This window comes from Ambystoma mexicanum, chromosome 9 (assembly GCF_040938575.1).
Source record: "Ambystoma mexicanum isolate Mex_15411 chromosome 9, UKY_AmexF1_1, whole genome shotgun sequence".
Taxonomy (NCBI): Eukaryota; Metazoa; Chordata; class Amphibia; order Caudata; family Ambystomatidae; genus Ambystoma; species Ambystoma mexicanum.
Window position 1 is genome coordinate 1,018,302,909 of NC_090931.1, and position 24,027 is coordinate 1,018,326,935.

Sequence of the window (24,027 nt, forward strand, 5' to 3'; positions counted from 1 at the left end):
CTTCTTCGAATGAAGTGCCATATTTCTGTCTTCCTGCATGCTCTGACATGTTTTAAGTGATGCTGTGTAAGTTCTGATCTGCAAATTACAAATGGCATTGTCTGTAGATGCAGTTAGGTCCCCATGGCATCATTTGACCTTTAGCATGATGATAGTCTGAGGTGCTAAAAGCTTTTCAAAGATATTCTAAAACATTTTCAAGGATCCACTAAAGTAGACAGTGTCCTACGCAAGAATTACTACATTATCAATCCATCTAACATGGGCGAAGCTCTTCCAAGGAATGACTCAATTATGTGCGTTACTACTGAGAAACCTGTCAAAGGTAGGTAATGTCTTAGGTTGGAGAGCGACACTAGACTATCTACAGGTCATCCACAGTATATGCGGCCCATGAACATGTCTTCACCATACCAATGTGCTGGAGCTTCAAGTTTTCGACAACGACCTGCAGTCTTTACTCTTACAGTACAGGTCTTGACTGACGGCACCACAGCCCTGTTCTATCTGAACAAACAAGGTGGCACCTGGTTTCCTCAACTAGCCATGCTGGCTGTGGAATTGGGGAATAGGCGATGGCACAAGAGATTCAGATTCAGGTTCTGCATCTGCTGTGGGAATCCATTCAGGAAGTGGTCACTCTCAGCAGGATGGGGGTGAGAAATCATAAGTGGCAGCTCTACCTTTTTGTGGTCCAGGATCTCTTTGTGAGGTAGATCATCCCTCCATTTGATGCCTATGCTTTGCCCCAGAACTCCAAGTGTCTCCAGTTTGATGCTGCTGGATAGGCATCAGGAGTAACTGGAGGATAGCTTGACCATATTGTGGGAGTATCTAACCCTTTTTGCGTGTCCAGCCTTTCCACTCATACATAGAGCTATTTAGAAGTTTGTGACTGCAAACTTGTTCTGGCCAATTTTAGTAGCTAGACAGTTTCTGGTTCTCGTATCCCAAGAGGCTGTTGTCGGCCTCTACAATGTTTTTTTATCATGTACACCAAAGGCGCTTCAGGCCCAATTTGAGGCCGGAGAGGGATATTGTGATGAGAACAGTTTGGTGATCAACATTGCTAAATCGATGATGTTTGGGGTCCTAGAGCAAAGCGTAAACCACAAACATCATTTTTGCATAAGAAGGTCCTCAAGCAAGTGACAGTGTTTGCTTACTTTGGGATTAATCAGGCCAATAACATCTCATGGAAGCCACATATAACCGTAGCCCTACATAAAACAGAAGTAGCTGGCAAGGCCATTACAAGTGTGGTACATCATTTGACCTCATGTTAGTCTGTTTTCATGTTGACGTTTGGGGGCACTGTGGTCTAGGATAGCACAGGGGCAATGCGCTGGTCTTGGAAGCAAGACCACGCAGAGCCACAGAAGTCCGAATCCCGGATCAGCACTTAGTAACCGAAATCAGGTATTAAGCTTGTTATAAAAAAACTACAACAAAATAAATAAAATAATGGTGCTGAAATGTGGGGGTGGATGCAGCAAGCAATAAAATTAACATAAGTGAAAGGAATTTTTCGAAAAAGGCTGCTACTTCTTCCCCAAGGTTTCCCCAATGTGGCAATATATTCGAGCACTTGTAGTGTTGAATAGGGTGCGTGTCAGTCCCGCTAAGTATGCTTGGAAAAAGTCAGTCTCGGATTACAGCAACCTAATTGGCATATCAAGGAAGGAACGTTTTTCTTTTTCTGTCCCTTCAAAGTTTAGGATGTGTCTAAAATGAGAACGTCAAAATCTTGATGTGGAATGGTTGATAGAATCCCGGATAGGACAAACATCTTATTTACTACCCTAAAGAAAATACACAGACAAAAGAACATAAGAACGTGGAGACTGCACTGGAAAAACATTGCATTTCTTCCATGGTGTGAAATGTATACAGTAGAGCCTTTCCAACCACCCTATTTGAGAACCCTTGTCAACAAAGGAGTCTGTTTGCCATGGTCAGGATTGATGAACTGCAATTGGTTAGTCATTTAAAGAGATGGAACTGAGTGCTGATCCATGGTGTGGCGTTTGTCCAGCAGGCCATGGAAGAGCTACGAAAATGTGTATTAACGTGTCCTTGATGCAGGCAAAAGAGGGCCCAGCTTCTAGGTAGTTTGCTGGCTAATAATGGTTTGATCTTGGATTCAAATGCCCCGGTCTGACCTTCTGGTGACTGTGAGATGCAAGTGACAAGACTGGTGACTAGCCTTTTGATTGTAGTCTGGAAGATTAAAAATAATTTCGAGGCCAGCTAAGCACACCGCCCTGGGAAGGGTATAACTATGAGAACATTTTGAGAGTGCTATTTTGTAATATGTGTCTGATTTTACCTTGTTAAGTAGCCGAATTGAGTCGGTAGACAGAACCTTAGGTTAAACTTTTTTTCAAATTTTGTGTAAGTTCATGATCATATTGCATTTTATCTTTGTTTATCTTTATTTGTTATTAGATTGTGATCATATCATATTTTATTTTTATGCTGATTTCATTGTGTATTTTTTAGCTTAATCTTGATCCTGGAAGGCTGCATTCCTGATGGTGGTCATCTCTGCCGGCTGGGTCAGCTTTAAAGCCTTTTACTACATCCCATAAGGATAAGGTGCTTTTCCTGACTCACCCTTCATTTATAGCCAAAGGTTGTGTCTGATTTCCGTATCAGTCAGGATATTTGCCTTCCGGTTTTCTTTCTTTCGAAAGCAGAGAAAGTGCTAGCTATATAGGTGTCCACAGGGCACTCAACCTTTACCTCAACTGAACTGGAGAATTTCATTCTTCATAGATGCACTTGGTCCTTTATGAGACATTTACTTGGCCATCTGTCCTCTAAGTCTACCATAGCCAGATGTATCATCTTCTGCATGAGTGGGTCTGTACAATTGGAAATAATTGGCCTCTCCTAAGGGCCTCCTTGCTCATTCATTGAGATCAAAGGCAGCCTCTGTTTCTTTTTATGAGGCACGTTTCATCAGCGGCAAGAGCCAGGGCTGCTACATGGGCCTTGTCTTCTGCTGTTTTTCTAGCTGCTTGTGCTCCAGTTCTCACACTGATGGCAGATTTGGCCAGGCAGTACTCAGATACTTTTTGGCCAGTTAGTTTATGTTGACAACCCGGCTACAAGCAATTTTTTATTTTTTTAACTCTCCCACAAGTATTTAGGAAGTGGCACTCACCGTTTAAGTTACTCACTGTAGTAACTACTTTCCTCCATAGTACCTCTTGTTCTCTATGCCTGCCCACCTTTCACGCTAAACTAGGCATCTATCAGGTATGGCGTAGGAGGATGAGAAAGGACTGGTGAAGTGAAGCTGGGGTAGCGCCTGCAGGTACATGGCTCAGTGCATTTGTGTATCCAGCTATGTTAACCAATTACAATAGAGGGAACATTTTCTTGACGAGAAAATGACTGTGGTCTCTTCCCTGTGAGCAGGAGCTACCACAATTATGGAGATAGGATGACTTTGTACTCGGAGTACAGTAAACACTACAGTGAGTAACGTTTCCTATTTCACTGTCAAAAATAAATCATTTTTTGAAAAACAGTTCTTCGTCGGAAGGGTACTGTAAATTGTTTTCACGCAATAATATTAATTATGTTCATATTTCAGATGTTGAAGAATTGGCACCTGGATGTAGAAGAACACCTTTGTTTCTAACATGAATTTCTTCGCTCCTGCCTGTTTGTGGTAAATATTTTAAGTTGCTCTTTTGTATCATTTTTAATTGTTTTATTAAAATAACTTGCAACAAATAGGATAAGAATAAGGTGTAAATGTCTTGATCAAGCCTGTTTAGAAATGTATATTCTGCTGGAGTTTGTTGAATACATGTTTAGGTGTTTACAGGATGGCCCTACCGAGTAAGATCACAATCAGTAACTTTGACAATTCATTAAAAGTCTTTGAAGAAAAATGTATTTCATCAGTGAAAATAAGAAAAAAACAGCCTAAAAAGGGATGACTTGACAGATATTGTAACAAAGCATGGGGGATGCCCTGTGGATTGCCATGAAATAGGCAAATACGGGTACGACAGAAATTAATGACAATCATAGATATTATAAGTAGGTGGGAGCTAAAAGAAAATGTCAATTGGTTCTAGGAATATAGGAGTACCTCCTTGAAGCTTGCATCAGTTCTGGAGGCTAATTTTGAAGGACCAAACAGAACCAACAAAATTGAACCCAATGTGCCTGCCCATTGCTGAGTTGATACTTTTAAGGACATATTTGAAACATTTTGAGGGTGATAGGGGCCTACATGAGGAGTGTCTGTTAGTCCCAAAACTTTGTAATAATTTCACAAATGGTCTTCAGGCTTCCCTTGCAGAATCTAATCCTCACGTTCCCAGCATAGGAGCATGAAGATTACCACTTTTAGTCCATGAGGATGATGTCTTGTACTAGCTAGAAAACCACCAGCATTACAATTGATATATATTCTAACTTTATGGGGTAAAATAAATCGGAAAAGGAATGTGGCACTATGTTGCCCACTATTAAAATCTGCTATTTTAATAGTAGGCAACGTAAGCATGTTAGAACTCTTACAGTTAAAGATGTACCTTCTATTAAGATATCATTGTTTAAGTCTTTCAGGATTTACTTTTGTCTTATGCTCAGGGATGTGCGACATACAAAAGCCATAAATAAAGGCTGGTTGGACATAAAAAAACGCAGAGGAATCTTGTTACAATATATAGAAAAACAGGCTTCATCCATGTCACAAAGGGTTGCAGGTTTCTTATACTTGCAACCCCTTGTGACATAGGTTGCAGGCATAAGAAGTCTTATGCAATATTTGAAAGCAAACCTACTGAAATTATGGTTTGGTGCCTTAGTTGCCCACTTGCGGTAGCTCCAAAACAAAGCTCCTTATATTATGCAGTTCCTTCTATCTGAGCTTTCTCTAGTGGGGAATGAGGAGAGCTGGAATCCACTTTATGGGGGGGGGGGGGGGTGGCTGTTGTCCTTCATACTTGCCATCCACTGATGCCAAATCTAACCCCCCCCAAGCTCCTCCTCCCCCAGCCCCTGAATCCTTCCTTTTACACACTGTCTTCTTTCTTATCTCCCTATTCCCCTGCCCAGTTGGCTGCCTGGACCCTACTGTTTTTCTTACTCCCTCTGCTGATCCACTTACTTGCTCTCGATAGGCCTGTGTGACAGCTGCTCACCTCACCCTCCATGCCCTGTATTGCTGCCATCAGCCACGTTCCCCCTCATCTTTGTTGGTTGTCTTTTGTGGGCCGCATTTTCTGTGTGGTCGGCACAGGCAACAACATGTTATTAAGAATAAAAAAACAAATGCCCTGGCAGTAGCATGATATGGCACTGACATATGGTGTTTTGAGTCACTAGAAAAACTCCAAATAATTGAGACTAGGCTTTCTTTCACTCACCATACCCTACCAGGCAGAGCTCCTGCTTATGCTGTTCATATGGAATTAGGACTATTTTGAGGATAGGTTTGCTTTGGGCCTCAGTTCAGTGTTCCAGATAAGATTTTGAATTGGGAGTAAATAATTAAGTCATATTCTCAATGAGATTATTTTATAAGTGAGTAAAAATATTTTAACTGGTAAACGAAAACAATTTTGTAATAATATTTTCTTTGCACTTAGTGCTTCATGTACATTACATGAAGGGCCAGATTCATGGAAGTGTTTTATAATGGCGTAATCCCATACGAAAACATTCCATGAATCAGGCCCTAAATGTTACATGTTTACTTCGGGCAGTAAAAATACTATTTTCTTCCTATGATACTATGCACGCCACTGGGTCAAACATACCCATCGAGTTGTGTAGGGGAAAGCAGAGGCACAAGTGTTGACATGTCTGTTTCATATTTTTTGTTTTGAGTATTTTAACTCCCTATTTTTATTTTTTGGGAGTATTTGCCTATTTGTAGGGACTAAAAGTGGCCCATACAGGGGATTCCAAGAGGGCGACCGATGAATAAGGACATGAAGTCCTCCGCTACGGGCCAAAATTCTAGCAGCCCATGTATATGTGAATTGGGTGCTGACCGGGCATGTGGAGAAAGTCAGGAGCCGGATAAATGAAGGGTAGACCCCTGATTAAAGGAACTAAAACCTCCAGCCCCCCAAAGAAGGTGCGGTCTGGCAGTAACAGGGACATACCCAAGTGAAAGTGCGGTGCGCCTGCCTGCGGCGGAGAAGGCTGCAGAAGGTGAGGAGCCGATGCCGAGGCAGGCTGGCAGGCAGCCCCTGATAGAGCGGAGCTACAGGCGCACACCGCTAGAGAGTTTAGCGTTGGAGACAGTGTGGGCATCACCCCTCAGAAGGCAAGAAGGAATATCAAGAGCGGTGCATCCTCGGAAGGAATTCTGCGACCGGATTGAATAACTTCCCTCGTTGGCAGAGAGGTAGCACACAGGTCAGAGGAGGAGGAGCTAAAGTGTAGTGGCCCGGGATTCAAATGTAGAGATGAAAATGCCCCATTAGGGGTAAGGAGCAGGCATTGGAAGTATTATTTGGTGTATGCTGAAGGCAGTAGAGCAAGGATTCCAGCGGCTGGAAAAAGGAAGCTGAGGTTAACCTGCTACGGTGCCTACCCTTTCAATAGAAGTGGCGAGGAAGGAACTATAGACTAAAGGTGAAAAGTAGCAAAGTGATACATCTGTCCCGCATGTAGCGCTGCAGAGACGTAAAGAGAGATTAATAAGCCTACGCTAACTGAGTGTACTTAAAGTTGGAATCAGCCAGGAGATCAGGCGATTGGTAAAGGCGGACAGCGGTGGAGCTCAAGAGGACGTGGTAAGAGACTATTGGCACTAGATATGGCTTAAGCTTACTAGAAGTGTCTGTGGATTTGCAGACTTTGCCCAGATTGGTGAATGCAGTGCTTCCCTCCAAATTGTGGGTATAACTGAAGGAAAAAAAAAGAAAAAAAAAAGCAAGCTCGGCTGGTGTAAAGGAAATAAATATAGATGTAAAAGTGGAAAGCTTGTATAGAGTTGAGATAATGTAGTAAGCCCAACAGAATCAGAGAGTATCAGAAGAGATGGACAACTACATAATAAAGTGAGAGTGTGTGGACAATCAAACGAATCCTAATGCCAAAACCCAAAGATAAGGGCACCCAGACTAAAAGGAGGCAACTTCATGCTGAACAAAGTGGAGATAAAGGAACAGGAAACAATAAGAAACATATAGTGGAGGGCAGGGAAACGGATACCTTGGAAACTTGTGAAATGGCGTTCAGCGAGGAAGACCTCAAAGAATGCCTAAGTGAGATGGAAGGGAGAATTACAGATAACTTTAGACAACAATTCACGTCGTTACGGGAAGAATTGAGATCCTCTTTGATGGAAGTTAAGGGGGAAATGAAAGAGCTGGGTGAAAGAGTTGATGTCACTGAGCAACGCCTTGTGGAGATGTCACAGGAGGTACGTCAGAACAGCAAACCTTTAGAACAGCTGGCGAGAGTCTTAGACAATTTAGAAATGCAAGATGAAGATTTGGAGAACCATTCGGGGAGGTTAAATATCCGCATTAAAGGTCTAAGTGAGACAATTTCAGATATAGATTTTAAAACTATGGTTCAACAATGCTTTGGGAATTTGCTGACAGATGTCCTACCAGATAACATAGGTATTAATCGTGTCCATAGGGTAGGGCCGAGGAGGAGGGAACCCGGCGCTAGACCTAGAGACGTTTTGGTTGCAGTGACTTTGTATGGTTTCAAAGAGAGTATTTTGGTGGCAGTAAGAGCAGAAGGGAATGTTACAGTAAACAGGATGCAAATTCAATTGTATCAATAGTTGGTGTTGGTGACACTTCAGAAGCGAAAAGATATGATTCAAGTAACACGTGCTTTAGTTGCAAATCAGATCTTGCATAAATAGACGTTTCCATTTGGGCTGATTTTTACCCTGGAAGGGGTGCAACATTGTATAACACTGTGCTAAAGGACTGGCACTACTGAATATCGTAGAAGAAGAGGGGCACAGAGAGATGAGTGAGGCCTTCCTCCCAACGAGGGATGTGACAATGGGACTGGTCTGTGGTAACAGGGAAGAAGGGTGGGTGAGGGGAACATTTGCAAGGGCCTCAAGAGAAAGGGCAGGGTGGAGGAGCTGAAAAGGGTGGTGAAGGAACTTCTTAAAAGAAGAAATGCACCTGGAAATGGAAAGGGAGGGGGGTGAATAAGAGTGGCTGGCCCAAGGGAAGTTCTGAGCAGCGGACTAGTGGAGGATGTCTTGGAATGTAAGGGAGATGGTAGGATACTGCCTATGGGGGTGACCCCAAGTTTGTTCCAGACCTTGGCTTGGGGATGTCTCCCAAGGGTATCTTAGGATTGTAGGCCTGGGATGGGTTCTAGGGTGGGCTAAATTGGGGAAGGATGGGTGGTTAACGGGTGTGTGAACAGAGGAAAAGTGGATGAGGCAACCATTTCTACAGGGGAATATTTTGATTTCAATAGCAAATATTTCTGTATAGTATATATTCAAGGTTATATCATATAATGTAAGAAGGTTAAACTCCCCTGTGAAGTAGAAAAAGGTGGAAAGTATAATTAAAAACGAAAGAGTGGCTATTATGTTTCAGGAGACACGCATTATGAAGGTAGACAAATGAGTGGGGATATTGTCTTTGTTTTCTAGAATATATCAATCCAACGCAGCTGGGAAGACCTTTGTGGTAATGATAGGACTTAGAGACACATTAAGGGTATTGGTGGTGCGGTACAAAGCGGACTTGGAGGGAAGGTATCTATTTTTGCTGTTGCAAATGGAGCATACACTAATCCCCCTGGCAACGGTGTATGCGCCTAATACAGGACAGGTGCCATTCTTGTGGAAGGTCGCAAGTAAACTGGAGGATTTCACAAGCAGGGAAATAATACTTGCAGGAGATCTTAATATGGCTTGGGACCCTAAGATAAACAGGAGTGGAGGCGGGGGGAAAGGAACAATACAACCCACATGGATGTTCAAGAAAAGCTTTGAAAATATAACACTGCATGATGGCGAATGAAGAGGGGGGGGGGCGAAAGGGGTATACATATTTTTCACACATATATCAATTGCTTTCCAGAATATATTATGTGTGGGCAATGGCTAAATTAATGGGGGAAATAAAAGAAATAGAGGTGGGATCTATAGTATTATCGGATCATGCCCCGCTAAAGGTTCAGTTTAGAGATATGGGACCGCGTGCCGGATTGTGGGCATGGGAATTACTACATGATGAAGTAATGGTTGAGGAAATAAGAATCAAAATGGAAAGTATTTCTCTATTAACAGCAATCATTTGGTTTTGCCTGAAGGGACATGGCACGCCTTTAATGCAGTAATCTGGGGAGAAATGATTGCACTTGGAGCTCAGTGGGAGAAACAGAGGGTTAAGATAGAAGGGGATCTAGAGACCCAAGTGCAAGATACCCAAATAGATGTAGATAATTATAGAACAAGGGCATAGTCCAATAAATTGAACAAATTAAATAGTCAGCTAAATATAATACGAACTCGAAGAGCAGAGAGATCCTTACTGATAACTAAACAAACATATTATTTTTGCGCTAATAAAGCAGATAAATTACTGGCCTGACAATTGAAGGGAATAGAGGCTGCGAAGCTGATACAGCGAATATCAGAGCCAGACGGGTCAATAGTAACCGAGACCGAAACCTTCGCTCAATTATATGAATTATTATTCACGTCAAGTCACCCTGATTATTGAGAGACACAATGCTACAACAGTGACATAAATATGCTCAAAATAACATTGGAGGATCGGGAGGATATAGATAGGGAAATTGTGAGGAGGAGGTGAGGGTGGCAATAAGAGCGTTACCAATAAATAAAGCACTGGGACCAGACAGGTTTATGGCTGCTTTTTATAAGAAATATGTGAGGCAGTTGGTCCCGAAACTAAAGGAATTATGTAACACAGTAGGGGTCAAAGGGGCTGTGACACCAACTATGGTGGAGGCGAAGGTAGTGGTTTTTGCAAAACCAGGGAGAGACCCGGCGAAATGTCAGTCATAAATACCCATCGCCTTACTAAATATCAATGCAAAGCTATTCACTAGCATTTTGGCAACGAGATAAGCGCAGCTTCTACCTGAATTGATACATACAGACCAATCAGGGTCTATATTAGGTAGACAGACTTCCAATAACATTAGGAGGGTTATCCATTTAATTGAAAAATGAATATAAAACAGATACAAGCAGGTTTAGTGTCTTTGGAGACTGAAAAGGCGTTTGATCGCGTGGAATGGCTTCTTTTATTTTTCGCGATGGAACAGGTGGGAATGGGCACCAAGTTTATACAGATGATGCGGGCAAATTATCAATCTCCCATGATATGGTTGGCGATTAACAAACAAGTTTCTCGTAGCATAAACAAAGGTAGGAGTCCACGGGCTGGAGGCCCGCTATCGCCAATTTTATATGCTATATATCTGGAACCATTTTTACATAGAAAGAGAACGAGAGGGACAATACGGGGTATCCCATTTGGAGGTGTGGGGCACAAGACCACGGCCTTCGCAGATGACATGTTGCTGACATTATTAGAACCTGATCCATACCAGTATTGTTGGAAGAATTGGCCAACATTAAATGGGTGGCAGGTAATAAGATCAATATGAGGAAATCGGAGCTTTTGGAACAAGGGCTATTCACACAACAGAAAGAGGCATTGTCCTCCTATTCTCCGATTATGGTGGCGTATAGTTATATCAGATATTTTGGGGTCAACATAACAAAGAGGGTTTCCCAGCTGTTTGATAGTAACTACCCACAATTATTGCACAAGGTGAAGGAGGATTTAGGAAAATGGACTCCACTACAAATTTCATGGCTCGGAAGGATAGCTACTATTAAGATGGTGACTCTGGTGAGGATACTCTATAAATTCCAAGCTCTTCCAGTAAAAATTCTGTTGTCTTACTTCATGTCGTTGAATAAAGAGGTTAGGATATTTATTTGGCGAAATAAAACTCAGAGAGTGGCACTTCTAGCGCTGATGGCACCCAGAGAAAGTGGGGGAATGGCCTGTGAATTTTGAAAAAAAATATGGGGCTGCACAGCTAGGGGTACTCCAGGAATGGTTAACTGGGGATACATAATCTAAGGATATTGAACATAATGTAAACAAGAATATTTGTTGCCATTTTGAACAGTTGAAATGTGTAATGTTGACTCTGCCCGCGGGTTGGTGGGGGGGAGTAGGTGGGAAGTGGGATTGGGGGGAAAGGGGAGGGGAGTAAAGATTTTTATTTGAAAAATGTAAATAAAAACATTTTATTTTTAAAGTGGCCTATACACCAAATATCTCAATGGCTTGGCCCTGTAGTGTAACATTATGGCCAGTAACGTGGATAAATTCAAAGGCCTCTCTGTCAAGAGATTTTATTACAGATGTTCTTAGGTGCCAAGCATGCCAATCTGGCACATATGTGGATTTTGAATCTATACCCCAGAGAACTATATAACGTAGAGCATATGGTCACAAAACCGGTAACCCATGAGCCATCCAATCTCGTAACTACAATAATGGTATTTTTACCTGAATGGGTCAAGCCGTGAGCTTCACGGTCTAGGTAGGAGAGAAGTACCTTGGGTGCCACCACTCAGCCATCTGGGGAACCCCAAAGGGAATCTCCTCCCAGTACACACTTAAGTTGGATCCAGGTTACCTTTTCAGCTTTAGGAGCTTGATTTTGGAGCATTGCCAGACTGGTCAGGGAAAGTATAGGTGACCGTGGAACTACAACACACACAAGACATTCATTAGGAACCAGGGGCCTTCTCAAGGCCACTCAACGAGCTGTGTCATCGGCCAAATCATTTCCATGGGCCGTAAATGACTGAGGGTTCATGCCCTTTAACCTTCAGGATGGCTACTTCTGCAGGAAATAACAGTGCCTCTAATAATGCGGACACATATTTTCCATTCAGGAATGGTGTACCCCTGCTGCTTTCACAAAATTCCAAAGTCGTGGACCACCCGTGGGTGCACCTGTAATCAGTGTAGATTGTGGCTGATCTAGCCAGTGCCAGAGTACACCCGTGGGTGAGGGCCACAAGCTCGGCCACTTGAGCTGACTTAGCCATAGGTAACCAGTATGCTTCTAGTACAGAATACCCTGAAACCAATTCCCTGTTTCTGGCACCTTAATACACAAGCCGTCCATGAACACCATGAACAGAATCAGCTCAGGATTAAGCAAGGGTACATAAAACAAGTCCACACAGAGAGACAAAAGTGTTTCTACAACAACCTGACAGTCGTGGGGCTCCCCATCCTCCAGGGTAAGTAACAGGGAAGCAAGGTTTATAACTGAACAACGATTCAGGGTGACATTGGCAGCAGAGTTGAGCAACTTCCCTGTAGCGTATAAGGCAGGAATTCACCACATTCTGTGTCTTGCCTTTAAGCAACAGTGACAATACTGCATGAGGAACAGAAACGGTCACAGGATGGCCCTTTACCAAGAAGTCTGTTTTCTTCACAATAGTACAGCAGCAGCAACAGCTTGCAGACACGCTGGGAGTGCTGTGGTTACTGGATCTAACGCTACACTATGATGAGATACAGCCCGATGCTTGTCATCTTCTTGTAAATGAGTCAACACACCTTGCGTTAGTCGCAAAACAAGACAAAGGGCTTGCTATAATCCAGCAAACCTAAAACAAGAACTATTGCAAGCACTTGCTTAATGGTGACAAAGGCATCTTTGACTTTCTGAGACCGTGTCAGGGGTTCCGGAATCAAATCATATGTGAGGTTTTGAAGGGGCTTAACTATGGACATAATCCAGGACTCTCTGCCTGCAGAAACGTACCACCTTGAGGAACTCTCTCAAATGCTTCTCGGTTTGGGGTTTAGGGACTTATGGATTGCAGCAATTCGATCCTAGGACAAGTGTCTTTCCCCCTGCAGAAATCTCATCGCCCAGATACTGCATAACTGTAATTTGTCCTTAGATGCTGTGTGACCCTTTTCAGTGAGCACTGTCAACAGAACCAGTGGGTCTTCCTCACATGCGTCCCAGGAGGGGGAAGGTAAAAGCAAATAATCAACTTATTACACCAGCATTGACCCTCCTGGAAACTGTACAGAATCCAAATATTTTTTCAAAATTTTGGAGAACAAGGTAGGGCCTTAAGAACGTGTACTGCATCAATTTATTGGTGAATGTGAAAAGATACCCGGCCTCATTATCAATTTTGTGGCTTCCCGCCGGTTAATCTGGTGGTATACCACCAAACGGAATTACCCTTACCGGCACTTGATTTGCCGAAATTACTGGCAGATTCCGAGTGGAAGTAAGGGCCGTTAATCCCCATTCCATGGAGTCCCATAGGATTCCATGGGGCGAGTTGCCAGTATTATCGCAACTATAGTACTGGTACCTGTAATTCTGGCATTTTTTAAGGGTGGTGTGGCGGAATTACCTCCAGCTCTTAGCTTACACAACGCGCCCAAGGGCAACGTCAACACCTATTGGATTGATCCTTAGTTCTAAAAAAATTGGTATACCTGGACATGGGTATGCCAAGCAAATGGTTGAAGAAGCCTCCCTCTACCACGTCCAGCTTTTTAACTGGGTCATGGCCCCCAGATCTCGGCTCCATACAGTGCCGCAGCCTTAGCTTGGGCAGTATGTGTCAACTGCGAGCAGGAATTCTTCAGACCCACTACCCTCCTCCGACTCCTCACCTGTTGAGCTGAAATCCGGGTTGAAGAGGACTGGATCTCTGTACTGATATAGAGACGGTGTTGCACGGTAGGAAGCCACAGTGGCCACCTGTGAGCTGTAGCCCCTGTGGCCCCTCCACCGAGATGGGCGTGAAAATCGGGGAAAAAGCCTTAGGCTACAAAAATACCCACAGCAAACAGAGTTCTTCTTGGTAAGTTGTTGCACAAGTAGCAGGATACTGCCGATCCGGATTTCACTGCAGAGGAGGTATGTATGCACAGGTATGATATGATATGGTATTTGTAACGCGCCTATACACATGTGTTTCAAGGCGCGACGAGGCAGGGAGGGGGGACAAGGGGAGACAGACAACGATCTTACTAGGCCAGGTGTCATTCAGATCGCGCAAGTGCAGGGGTGGGGGAGGGGGAAAAGTGCAAGGGGAAGGGGAGGGGGGGAAGTGCAGTACAAGGTAAGTGGCGTAACGTAATAAATAAATAAATAGGGCCAGCTGGTGGCAAGTGTGAGGTAAGTGCAGAACAAGTGCTGGGGGAGGGGGGGGGCTGTAGGGATACAGAGACAGTCCCGCAGTGCAAAGGGTTCCAGGGCATCAGTGCAAGTGGAGAGTGGCAGGGCCCAGGGCCGAGGCCGTTTAGAGTGGTCCAGTTGCAGGATCAGTGCAGTTTCAGTGAGGAATTAAATTAGCTGTTCAGCAGGGGAGAGGGAGAGAGAAAGCAGAAGCAAAGAGGAAGGTTTTGAGGTGCTTCCGGAACCAGAGATGGTTCTCCTCAAGTTTCAGGGAGGCAGGAAGGCTGTTCCAGAGGGAGGCCCCTGCCGCGGAGAGAGATCTACCCCAGCTCGTTGCTTCGAGAAGCGGCTAACCCTGAGGGAATTGGAGGCGGATGAGCGAAGGGCTCGGGAAGGAAGATATTTGGGAAGAGAGAGTTGAAGGTATTTAGGACCCAGGCCCCAGAAGGCCTTGTGGACAATGCAGAGGGTTTTGAACTTTATCCTCGCAGCCACTGGGAGCCAGTGTAGAGATTTCAGTCCTGGAGAGATACGGTCCCTGGGCTTGAGGCCAAGGACAAGTCTCGCAGTTCTGTTCTGGATGAGTTGCAGAGGGCGGAGAGTGGAGGCAGGCAGGTTAAGATAGAGGCTGTTACAGTAGTCCAGCTTCGAGAGAACCAGGGCTCGGGAGACAGTGAGCTTCTGGGGGAAGGAGAGGAAGGGAAGAATACCTCTGAGGAGGTGCAGCTGGTAGTGTGACCTCTTGGCGACGTCAGAAATATGAGGAGAGAAGGAGAGTGTGGAGTCGAAGATGACCCCAAGGTTTTTTGCCTTGCAGGTAGGAGCAGGGAGGGGGCCAAGGGAGGCAGGCCAGAGAGCTACAGGGAAGGAGGGAGTGGGAGTACCGATGAGTAGGATCTCAGTCTTACTGGCATTAAGGCAGAGGTCATTGGCGGCACACCATTCTTGGATAGCAGACAGACAGTCAGAGATGAGGGAAGGAGAGGGGGAGGCTGAGGGTAGCCTGAAGATGAGTTGGGTATCGTCCGCATAGCACTGGAAATTAGGGCAGAGAGCGGCGATGCGGTGGGCAAGGAGTGCCAGATACTGGTTGAACAGCCAGGGAGAGAGATTAGATCCCTGGGGGACACCACAGGTGGAGAAAAAGATGTCGGAGAGGAAGGACCCCAGTTGGACCTGGGAGGGTTGATTTGAAAAGAAAGAGGTCAACCACGCCAGAGCCTGACCAGTGATACCCAGGTTTTCCCGGAGACGGTTGTGCAGGATGGCATGGTTGACAGTGTCAAAGGCAGAGGAGAGATCGAGCAGAATGAGAGCACACGGAGTGTTGGAATCGAGGTTCAAGAGCAGGTTGTTCAGGAGAGCAGTTTCTGTGCTTCTGGCAGCTCTGAAGCCAGATTGATGGTCATGAAGACTACCAACAGATTCAGCATAGAGGTTAAGCTGGGAGATGGCCAGTTTCTCTAGGAGCTTGCCCAGGAAGGGAGTGATGGAGATAGGGCGATAGTTAGCCGGGCAGGAGGGGTCGGAAGAGGTTTTCTTGAGAAGAGGGTGCACAAGGGAGTGCTTGAGGGGGGAAGGGAAGACTCCAGAGGCGAAGGAGTGGTTGCAAAAGTCAGCCAGGGCAGGAGCCAGGGAGTCGATGTAGTCCTTGATAGTTTTGGAGGAACAGGGGTGAACCTGTTTAGACGAGACTTTCATAGATCGGACTTGTCTGGAAACCTCGTTTACCGGTATACCGGCGAGATCACTACCGGCAGGAAGAAATCCCCTGCGAGGAAAAGGGAAGGTACTCCACAGCACCGGAAGCGAAACAGAGTCCCGGGTTGAAAGCGGGCTGGCAAGAGCAGAGCAAGGAGAGCAGAGTGCCGAGTAAAAGATAGAAAACCGACAAAACGTAAGCAGAAAACAGAAAAGGCAGTAAGTGCAGAAGCACTTAAAATATAGAGAGAGGAAGCTAGAAGAAACTAGTAAAGAGGCGCAAGGGTACATGAGAAAAGGAGGAGCAAAAAATAGGGCCGCAGTCAGCGGACCGCGGAGCGGAGAAAAGTAGAACTCCGTAGAGTAGTCTCAAAGAGAGCGCTGGAACAAAAGCACAGGAGTGTGCAAAAAGCGAAAACTCCGACGTTGCAACGTGCGGAGTGTCAGGAGGACAGGAAATAAATACCTCCCAGCCTGCCGCACCCTACCAACGTGCGGAAAAAGACTAGATCTTCACCTCACAAACGTGACGGAACAATCAATGGCCGCTCCACCTAAAACGGTTCCAGTGCTTCCAGGAACCGCAGGGCATGACAGTATGTATAGTGAGGGTGGTTGTAATAGTCCCACGTCCATGCGCGAGAAAAAATCTCCAGCCTGCACCACTATATTTATCCAAGGCTGCACATGATTTAGCTAACTGTGGGGTCTAGCCACCCCTATCCTGCAATCTTACACCAAAAGAGTCAAAGCTACGTACTTGCTCCAGGGGAGTCAAATTTTGGAGATTTTTTTAAATATTGGCAAGAAGACCATCACGTTTGTTTTCCCAATATTAACCTCCATTTGTAGGTCAGTACACTTCTCAACAAAAGCTCCTGAGGTAACTTCCCGACCTTCAACGGATGTGGATAATAGGACAGCAGTGTCTACAAGAGGAGGATGGGGATAGATTCCGAGCCTAGTTTGGGCTGATCGAGGCTCCTATGCCTAAACTTTGTCAATATATAGGAGGAATAGGAGTGGGGCGAGGACACACCCCTGCCTCACCACTTGTTACAGTGAAGAGTTCGCTCAATTCACCACCTAAGCCCCAGCAGATCCTTGCTGTATTGTTCAAGCATAAGTGTACAATGATTTGGAGGAGTTTTTCCGTTATCCCTGTTTTGGCCATAATAGACCACAGTTTATACTGTGAAACGCCGTCAAACGTTGTCCTGAGGATCACGAACACTGAATACAGATTCCTGTTATTCCGGGTTGTGTATTTGTGCATAATGAAGGTGAGGCGGAACACCTGATCTGTGGTGTTTATCTTAGGGCGGAATCCCGCCTGTAAGTGGTCAATGCGGCCCTCGTGGACAACCCATTCCTGAAGATGTTCATATATAATTCTAGTGAATATCTTCCCTTCCTCATCTAAAAGGGATTTGGGCCTAAATTGGCTGTGTCCTCCCTTCCTCCTTTTTTATATATTGGTATTATTGTTGCTTCCTGCCAAGACACAGGCACTTTATTGGCTCTAAGGATCACATGAAACAGGTGCCACAGAGCAGGTGCCCATATTTCTTGTTCGTCCTTGACTAAGTCGGTGGAAAGGAAGTGTTGTCTTGGGGCCTTGACCCAGTGTTGCAATGTAATTGCACTATTGACCTCCTTAAACTCTACCTCATGGGGCTTCCAGTGCCCTCACTACTTTCTGTCCTTACTTCTATGCCCTGATGCTCATATGAGTCTACTGCGCCATACAGTTTCTGAAAATGTTCCCTCCATTCAGATGCAGCGATACTATTGGCAAGACCTTTACCATTAACCTCTTTACTCCCACTGACAATCCCCCAAAACAGTTTGGAATCCCAGTGGTTCGCTGCTTCCTGGAGTTCCACCACTCCTGTCGAATTTCCTCATTCTTTTAAGTTTTTATAATTTGTCTCTAGTGTGCTCTACGTGATTTCATCTAGTCCCGGTCACACCTAGCCTACTCTTGAGACAGACCAAGAGATCAAGCTTGGCCGTCCTACACTCAGTATCATAACAGCGAGCCCCTTTAATAGTGTATGTTTTAATCTTTTTGCACGGTTTAGTTACAAAGGGCAGTATGCTAAAGGTTAGCCTATCTTACGCGAGGGGTTCTTCAACATCTGGGGTGTCTGGAGTTAACAAGTATTCAAGGTCAGTGAGGACTAATTAATAAATTCCGGGTTTGAGGGCTGGTAAATCAAGATCATTCCACTTAATCCTTCTGTTTGCCTGGCCTTGGATTTGTATCAGATTACTGGGCCTGTGCTGGGAAAAAACTCTTGCAATTGCCCATATAGATCAATTGCAGGGACAGGGGCCTATGATCACTACCGTGGATACCAAGAACTTTCAAGGTTACGGCAAATGGCCACAGCCTCATTGATTAGAGAACATAATATATATGCGTGCCTCTGTCAATTCCTAGGTATGTGGGTCTGGCCTGCTGATCCTCTGCAAACCGCCCATTACATGCACTGAAGCCTATTCCCAGGAGCATGTTGTAGAACCCCTGGCCTGGGGAGGCTCCCTCCTTGGCCTGTGGGCTTCCAAGTCGGGAATATCCCATGCCTCATCAAAATCATCCCACAGTCCCTCCATATCCACCAATGGTTCAATTTGTAAATTCATGTCCCCCACCATCCTGATCCTTGAAGTCGTGCCCACCCTAATTTCCCAGGATTCTACAAATCTTCTTATCTCATCAATCATGTTACCTGAATGCTTATTGGAGACCTGATTATAAACATTAACCAGGATTAACTATTCAGCGTCCCTTGATCAGCACTCCCAAGATCTGTATGTGAGGGGGACTAGATTCCAATTGTAGCGTTTTCCAATGAAGATTGATTTCAATCCATATGGGCAGTCCACTCGAAGGTCTACCTTTTTTCCCTTTAACTGCAGGGATTTTGTGTATGTCATATCCCTGGAAAGAAAACGATTGTACCTCCCAGGTTTCCTGGAAACATATTACATAATAGCCCTGTATCAGACTGCGCCAAACTGGGTCTATGAGATGTTTCCTTAGACTGGCCATGTTCCAGGAAATTATTTTAACAACATTCCCACGCAGTTGGTGCTTAACAGCGGAGCTTGTGTGATGTCATTCCACACCTGTCCTTCAGTACCCGCCAGACTAATTCTGGCTAGCTGTCTGGGACCTGCAAGGCCCCTGGTCTCCAGGCTTTGTGAATGGTTTTTCCTTGTAGTTCTCTCTGGTGTTCTATTTAAGGTTGGCCTGATTTGTATGCTTGACCCTAATCGGGGGTATGACCTGTACTCACTGGACAATAGGCCTTCCATAAAGTATGCACTTCTTAAATAGATCACAATCTCATTGTGGCTGGCTGTGGGGGGGACTCCGTCATTTCACAGTACATTATATCACTTCGAATTACTGATTTACACCCCCTTGTGTGTCTTATATAATGAATACATTTGTTTACCAATGATTCTTGGGTTTCATATGCCTTGTTTCCCACCCTAATCACATTATGCAGTGTTAGAGTGGTTAATTGGGCTTCCCCCTGCTCTGTGGCAACCATGTGATTGGCCATACAGCTGACTCTGAGGGCTAATACTATGGGCTCTCTCTCTCTCGCCCTCTCTATTTTTGCCCCATCCCAGGGGTGCCGGATTTGATGAACTTAGCCAGGGCACATGTCTTCTGCGGGAGTCAGGATTTGGGTTGGATACTTGCCGAATCTCACCAGGGGAGTGGGGTATAGTAGATCCATGCTCATGCATCAGCCCTACGCGCCTTACCTTTGTGGTATCATTACATGCCCCAATCACAGCACGAGGGCCCTCTTTGGGGGGTACTGAGTGGGCCAGCTGTACAGTAGCACTTAAGATGGTATCAGTGATTAGAGTTCATCCCTCAGTTTCCCCAAGGTATCCCCTCCATTCTCCTTCTATCGAGGACTTCTTCCGTCCACTAAGTCTGTTTGTGTGCCTCTATTAATCCCTTTACTTCCAATCTGACCCGTCAAAGGGCGGGTGGATGGTTTATTAGATCATATTGCCTTGTTGGTATGGGTGGTTGGATACACTTCCTCTCTTCTGCCTCCATCCCGTGTTTCCACTTCATTCAGTTACATAGGTACCACAATTACAGCAGATTTATCTGGTGCCATGGCATGGGCCTCCACCAATAACTCTTTGGGAGTGTCAGGTTCCTTAGATGTGCAGGGAGCACTACACAGTAACATTAAATCACCTAATTTGGGATGTAATTCAATGATCTGGACCCCATTGGACCTACTAATCTCCGGCTGTAGAGCATAATTCTGTCCTCCTTCTTGCCCCACATATTCCTCAAATATGTCCATGGGGTTTTTACATTTCTCATCCCTCCTACTCGTTCATGTGAGAGTTTTAGGCCAGGTGCTACACTTTCTGAGAGGATTTTACAATCCTCAATCCCGGACACACAGTTAGATGCCACAGTTACTTTGGTGGCGGTCAGCACATCAGATTTGTTGCCCTTTGGGCCTTCAATACTATGTAGTAAAAACAAACAACTTGTAGACCTTCTTACTCCATTCCCTCGTAGAGATATGCTGTGCTGCTTTCCTTTTCATCGTTAAGGGGCGCACAAAGATAATATAACTACTATTGTAAAATATCTATTAAAATACTATAGAATATTATAAAAAGAATAACATGCACCAAAATGCACCAAGTCATATCATGCAGTTCTCAATACCGTTCACAAGGTAATGTAATATAATGTGACACAATAAAATCTAGACCACAATAAAAACCTCAACAACAGGGCCGTTAAAAGCTTTGTATAAAACCACGCGTGGCCTCAAGTTTCAATTCAGTTCTGCTCAGTATAATATCCGAAAGCATCTAGTAAGAAGCTTATTGCACAGCAGGTACAAGCCGTGAGCCGTAGCTGACAACAAAATAATATATGTACGGTTTCCCAGTAATTCCAAGATTAACAATGCTGTCCTCATAAAGGCAGGGGAGGCACCCCCTGCCCTCACCAAATCACATAAGCAAGGCACTCGGTCAAGGAGCTCATTCTCCACTGTTTAGCACTTGCTTCACCAAAGCGTTCCTTTTAAATACCAGGAAAATTACTGTTACTGTTATGGCAAAAAGTCCTCTGCAGTATTTCTACTCAGGCTAACTTCCACAGGATCCACTGCCCCCAGAACCTGCAGCAATAGAAAAAGGATGATGAATAGGGAAGCTATGATGCCAAACTCCACCACGGTGATGACTGCCGTTTTCCTCGTTCTCGGTCCTTCTCTGTCTCAAGTCCCAGTTGGCAGCAAGTAATAGAGAGACCTCTGGGATGCACAGGGACAAGTCAACTTTGGGTTGCTCCCTATGGGTTCAAACACCCGTGCCCTTGATTCACCGTGGGCTTCAGCCCTCGTGGGGAGATGTGTTGCTTAAAATGTTGTAGTGGGTGGGGCTTAGCACAACGGCGCTGCAGCAACTCACTGAGGACAGTCCAGGCACTCCAGGCACTCTACGGGATCAAACACCTGCACCCTTGATAAGGTATTGGAGTTCCTTCTATGACCACCACATTAACTACCTCAAGAGAATGTATCATTTGTGAAAACACATAAGCTTTTAAAGTGGAGAGTGATGCTACCTTGTCAACCAGACATTACATTTTCTGACCTGCAACAATACAGTCAACATACGGGGCGGTAGGATCAATCAAAATGAGTCGTGCTGCAAGTGGTGCAGCAAGTTCAGGAACCCCTTGGCAATCCTAAATATCGGTTGATAGCTCTGGTCGGTGGAGGCAGGAACCTTGCCATCTCCGATGTGGACACTCAGCTTTCCAGTGTCCAAATTCTTCACAATATTTGCATTGGTCACTATACTTGTTGGTGTAATACCATTGTAATCATCATTTCTATGGCCTCCATGCGCTTTGTGGTTGGAATGCCCTCAGATACCGAAGTCCATATATGGGAGAATCTGAGAGTTAACTATAACATGCATGTGTGCATTGTGCCAGGTTAGGTTTTAGGAGGGCTGGCTAGTTTCCAGTAAGCAGCCCTGCGGCAGGCATACGGGTCGGTGCTGCAGGTGGGTTAGGATAGAGAGCTAGTGCAGGAGACTTGATTTGTGCCCAGCTAGACTGACATTTTTTCATAGGTTGTCACTGCATACTATTGGGATGGCTATGTGAGCTGCTAGACCGGATAGCCATGGATGGGGAGCTGTGCCAGAGGCATGTCTCCACAGATGTGATGCGAGTTATACATACCTCAAACTCGGATGGAGTTCATTGTCAATGTCCCTTTCCCAGGTCCAAAGCGGTTGGCTAGTCCTGCTAGCTGTGAACTCCCTACACTTGAGAGCCTGAGCAGTGGGGGAGATGCCCAAGTCTGAGGGCACTACAGCAGAAGGAGAACCACGCAGACCCAAGGCAGTAAAGCAGCAGGGGAAATGCCCAAGTCTGAGTTAAAGCATTAAAAGGCAGCGCAGTCAGATATGAGACGAGCAGTAAATGCAGAAACGCCTAGGTTTGAGATATCTGGACAGAGGTAGAAAAGCCAAAGATGGGGACACAACAGCAAATGCAGAAGTACCTAGATTTAGGATACCTGGATAGAGAGAGTAATGCCTAAATAGGAACACAACAGTAAATGCAGAAACCCCTAGATTTAAGATACCTGGATAGAGGGTGAAACTCCTAAAATCACTCCTAAAATTTGGACACAACAGAACAGTAAATGCAGAAGTGGCTAGGTTTGATATACCTGGTTAGAGGGAGAGACAGGTAAGATGGGGACACAACAGTAAATGCAGAAACACCTAGATTGAAGATACCTGGATAGAGGGAGACATGCCTAAAATGGGGACACAAAAGAACAGTAACTACAACAGTGGATGCAGAAACAAGCTAGATTTGGGATACAGGTGAACATGGGCAGTTCAACAGCTTGCCCTGGCCCGAAAGTCTGAGGCACTCCTCTCCCTCTTGCCTGACCCAGCCCAGCCAGAGTGGGGCAAAAGCCTCCCCTTCCCTTGGGAAGTTGCAAACTCTGCGCATCTGCAACACCATTAACTTGTCCTCAGTAGTTTCTTTTTGTCTCTCAACCTTCTCATGAAAATGCTGTGTGGCCAACAAAACCTCCACTAATCCCTTTCCTTCCCAACCTAGCAACACTGCCATAATTCCTTCAGACACTTTTGGTTGCAATCTCATCACAAATGTGACCACCACAGCTTGCAGTGCTAACAGCATTGGATTCACAATCCTAGCATACTGTTCAAAACATCTCTTTAAACGTTCAAATTATTCTGCCAGATTTTCGCCCTTCGCTCGCTTGCATGCATTGATATTTGCCCAATCCGTCTTTCAAGGACAAATTTGAATAATAATTTGCACCAACCCATCAGTAACTGCTTTCTGCTGGCCAATTTACACATACCAAAAGCAACGGAAAGCTATCTGTGGGCACTACTGCTCGTAGCAACTGATTCCGATCAACACACGTGGGGTGATGACAGTTCATAATTATCTGCAATTCCTCCTGAAACCTAAGAGGGTCTTCTCGTTTCGTTGGAAACAGTTGAAAAATGTTAAACAAATCAATAGCGCTCCATTTACAGTCACTATAGTGTCTCCCCCTCGCGGGCGCTGTCTGAGCAGGAATGTACCAACAGCAGTATTAAGCATTGTGTTCAGAAGCCCGTCAAAGATGCCTGAGGATGGTGAAAACAGGATAGAGATCTGAGCCCATAAGATGTATTGGAGTGGACTGGAGATAGGTTGGCAGTTGGGAGGAATCTGGACTAACCACTCACCTATCAGCTATTTTCTTAAAAATAGCTGGATTGTAAGTTTCCAAATATCTTCATGATTTCTTTTCAACAGGGGCTCCCCTTGAAGTACAGGATATAATCATTTGTACCCATCCTTATGGTCCGGTACCTGCAAGTTTGATTGTACGGTTTTCGAAACGTTTACTTGCTACTGTAGCTTCTCTTGAGTATCTTTAAATGGCCGGGTTTTAGACTCAGCCTGCCTCTTTGTGGCTTTGGTATACCAGTTGAGATAACTGTCCCATTGCCGTTGGTGTACAAGTGCACCTTTCTTCTATAGCACCTTCT

General features: G+C 45.0%; 1 protein-coding gene across 7 annotated transcripts in view; it reads left to right on the top strand.

Moving 5' to 3' along the window:
* Positions 1-24,027, top strand: part of LOC138488896 (sodium channel protein type 2 subunit alpha-like) — a 1,049,646-nt gene that overhangs the window by 299,427 nt on the left and 726,192 nt on the right. For all 7 annotated transcript variants that reach the window (XM_069616277.1, XM_069616276.1, XM_069616279.1 and 4 more), the window contains one exon: positions 3,605-3,682. The gene's annotated coding sequence lies outside the window, so the exon portion shown is untranslated. The remainder of the gene's footprint in view (positions 1-3,604; positions 3,683-24,027) is intronic.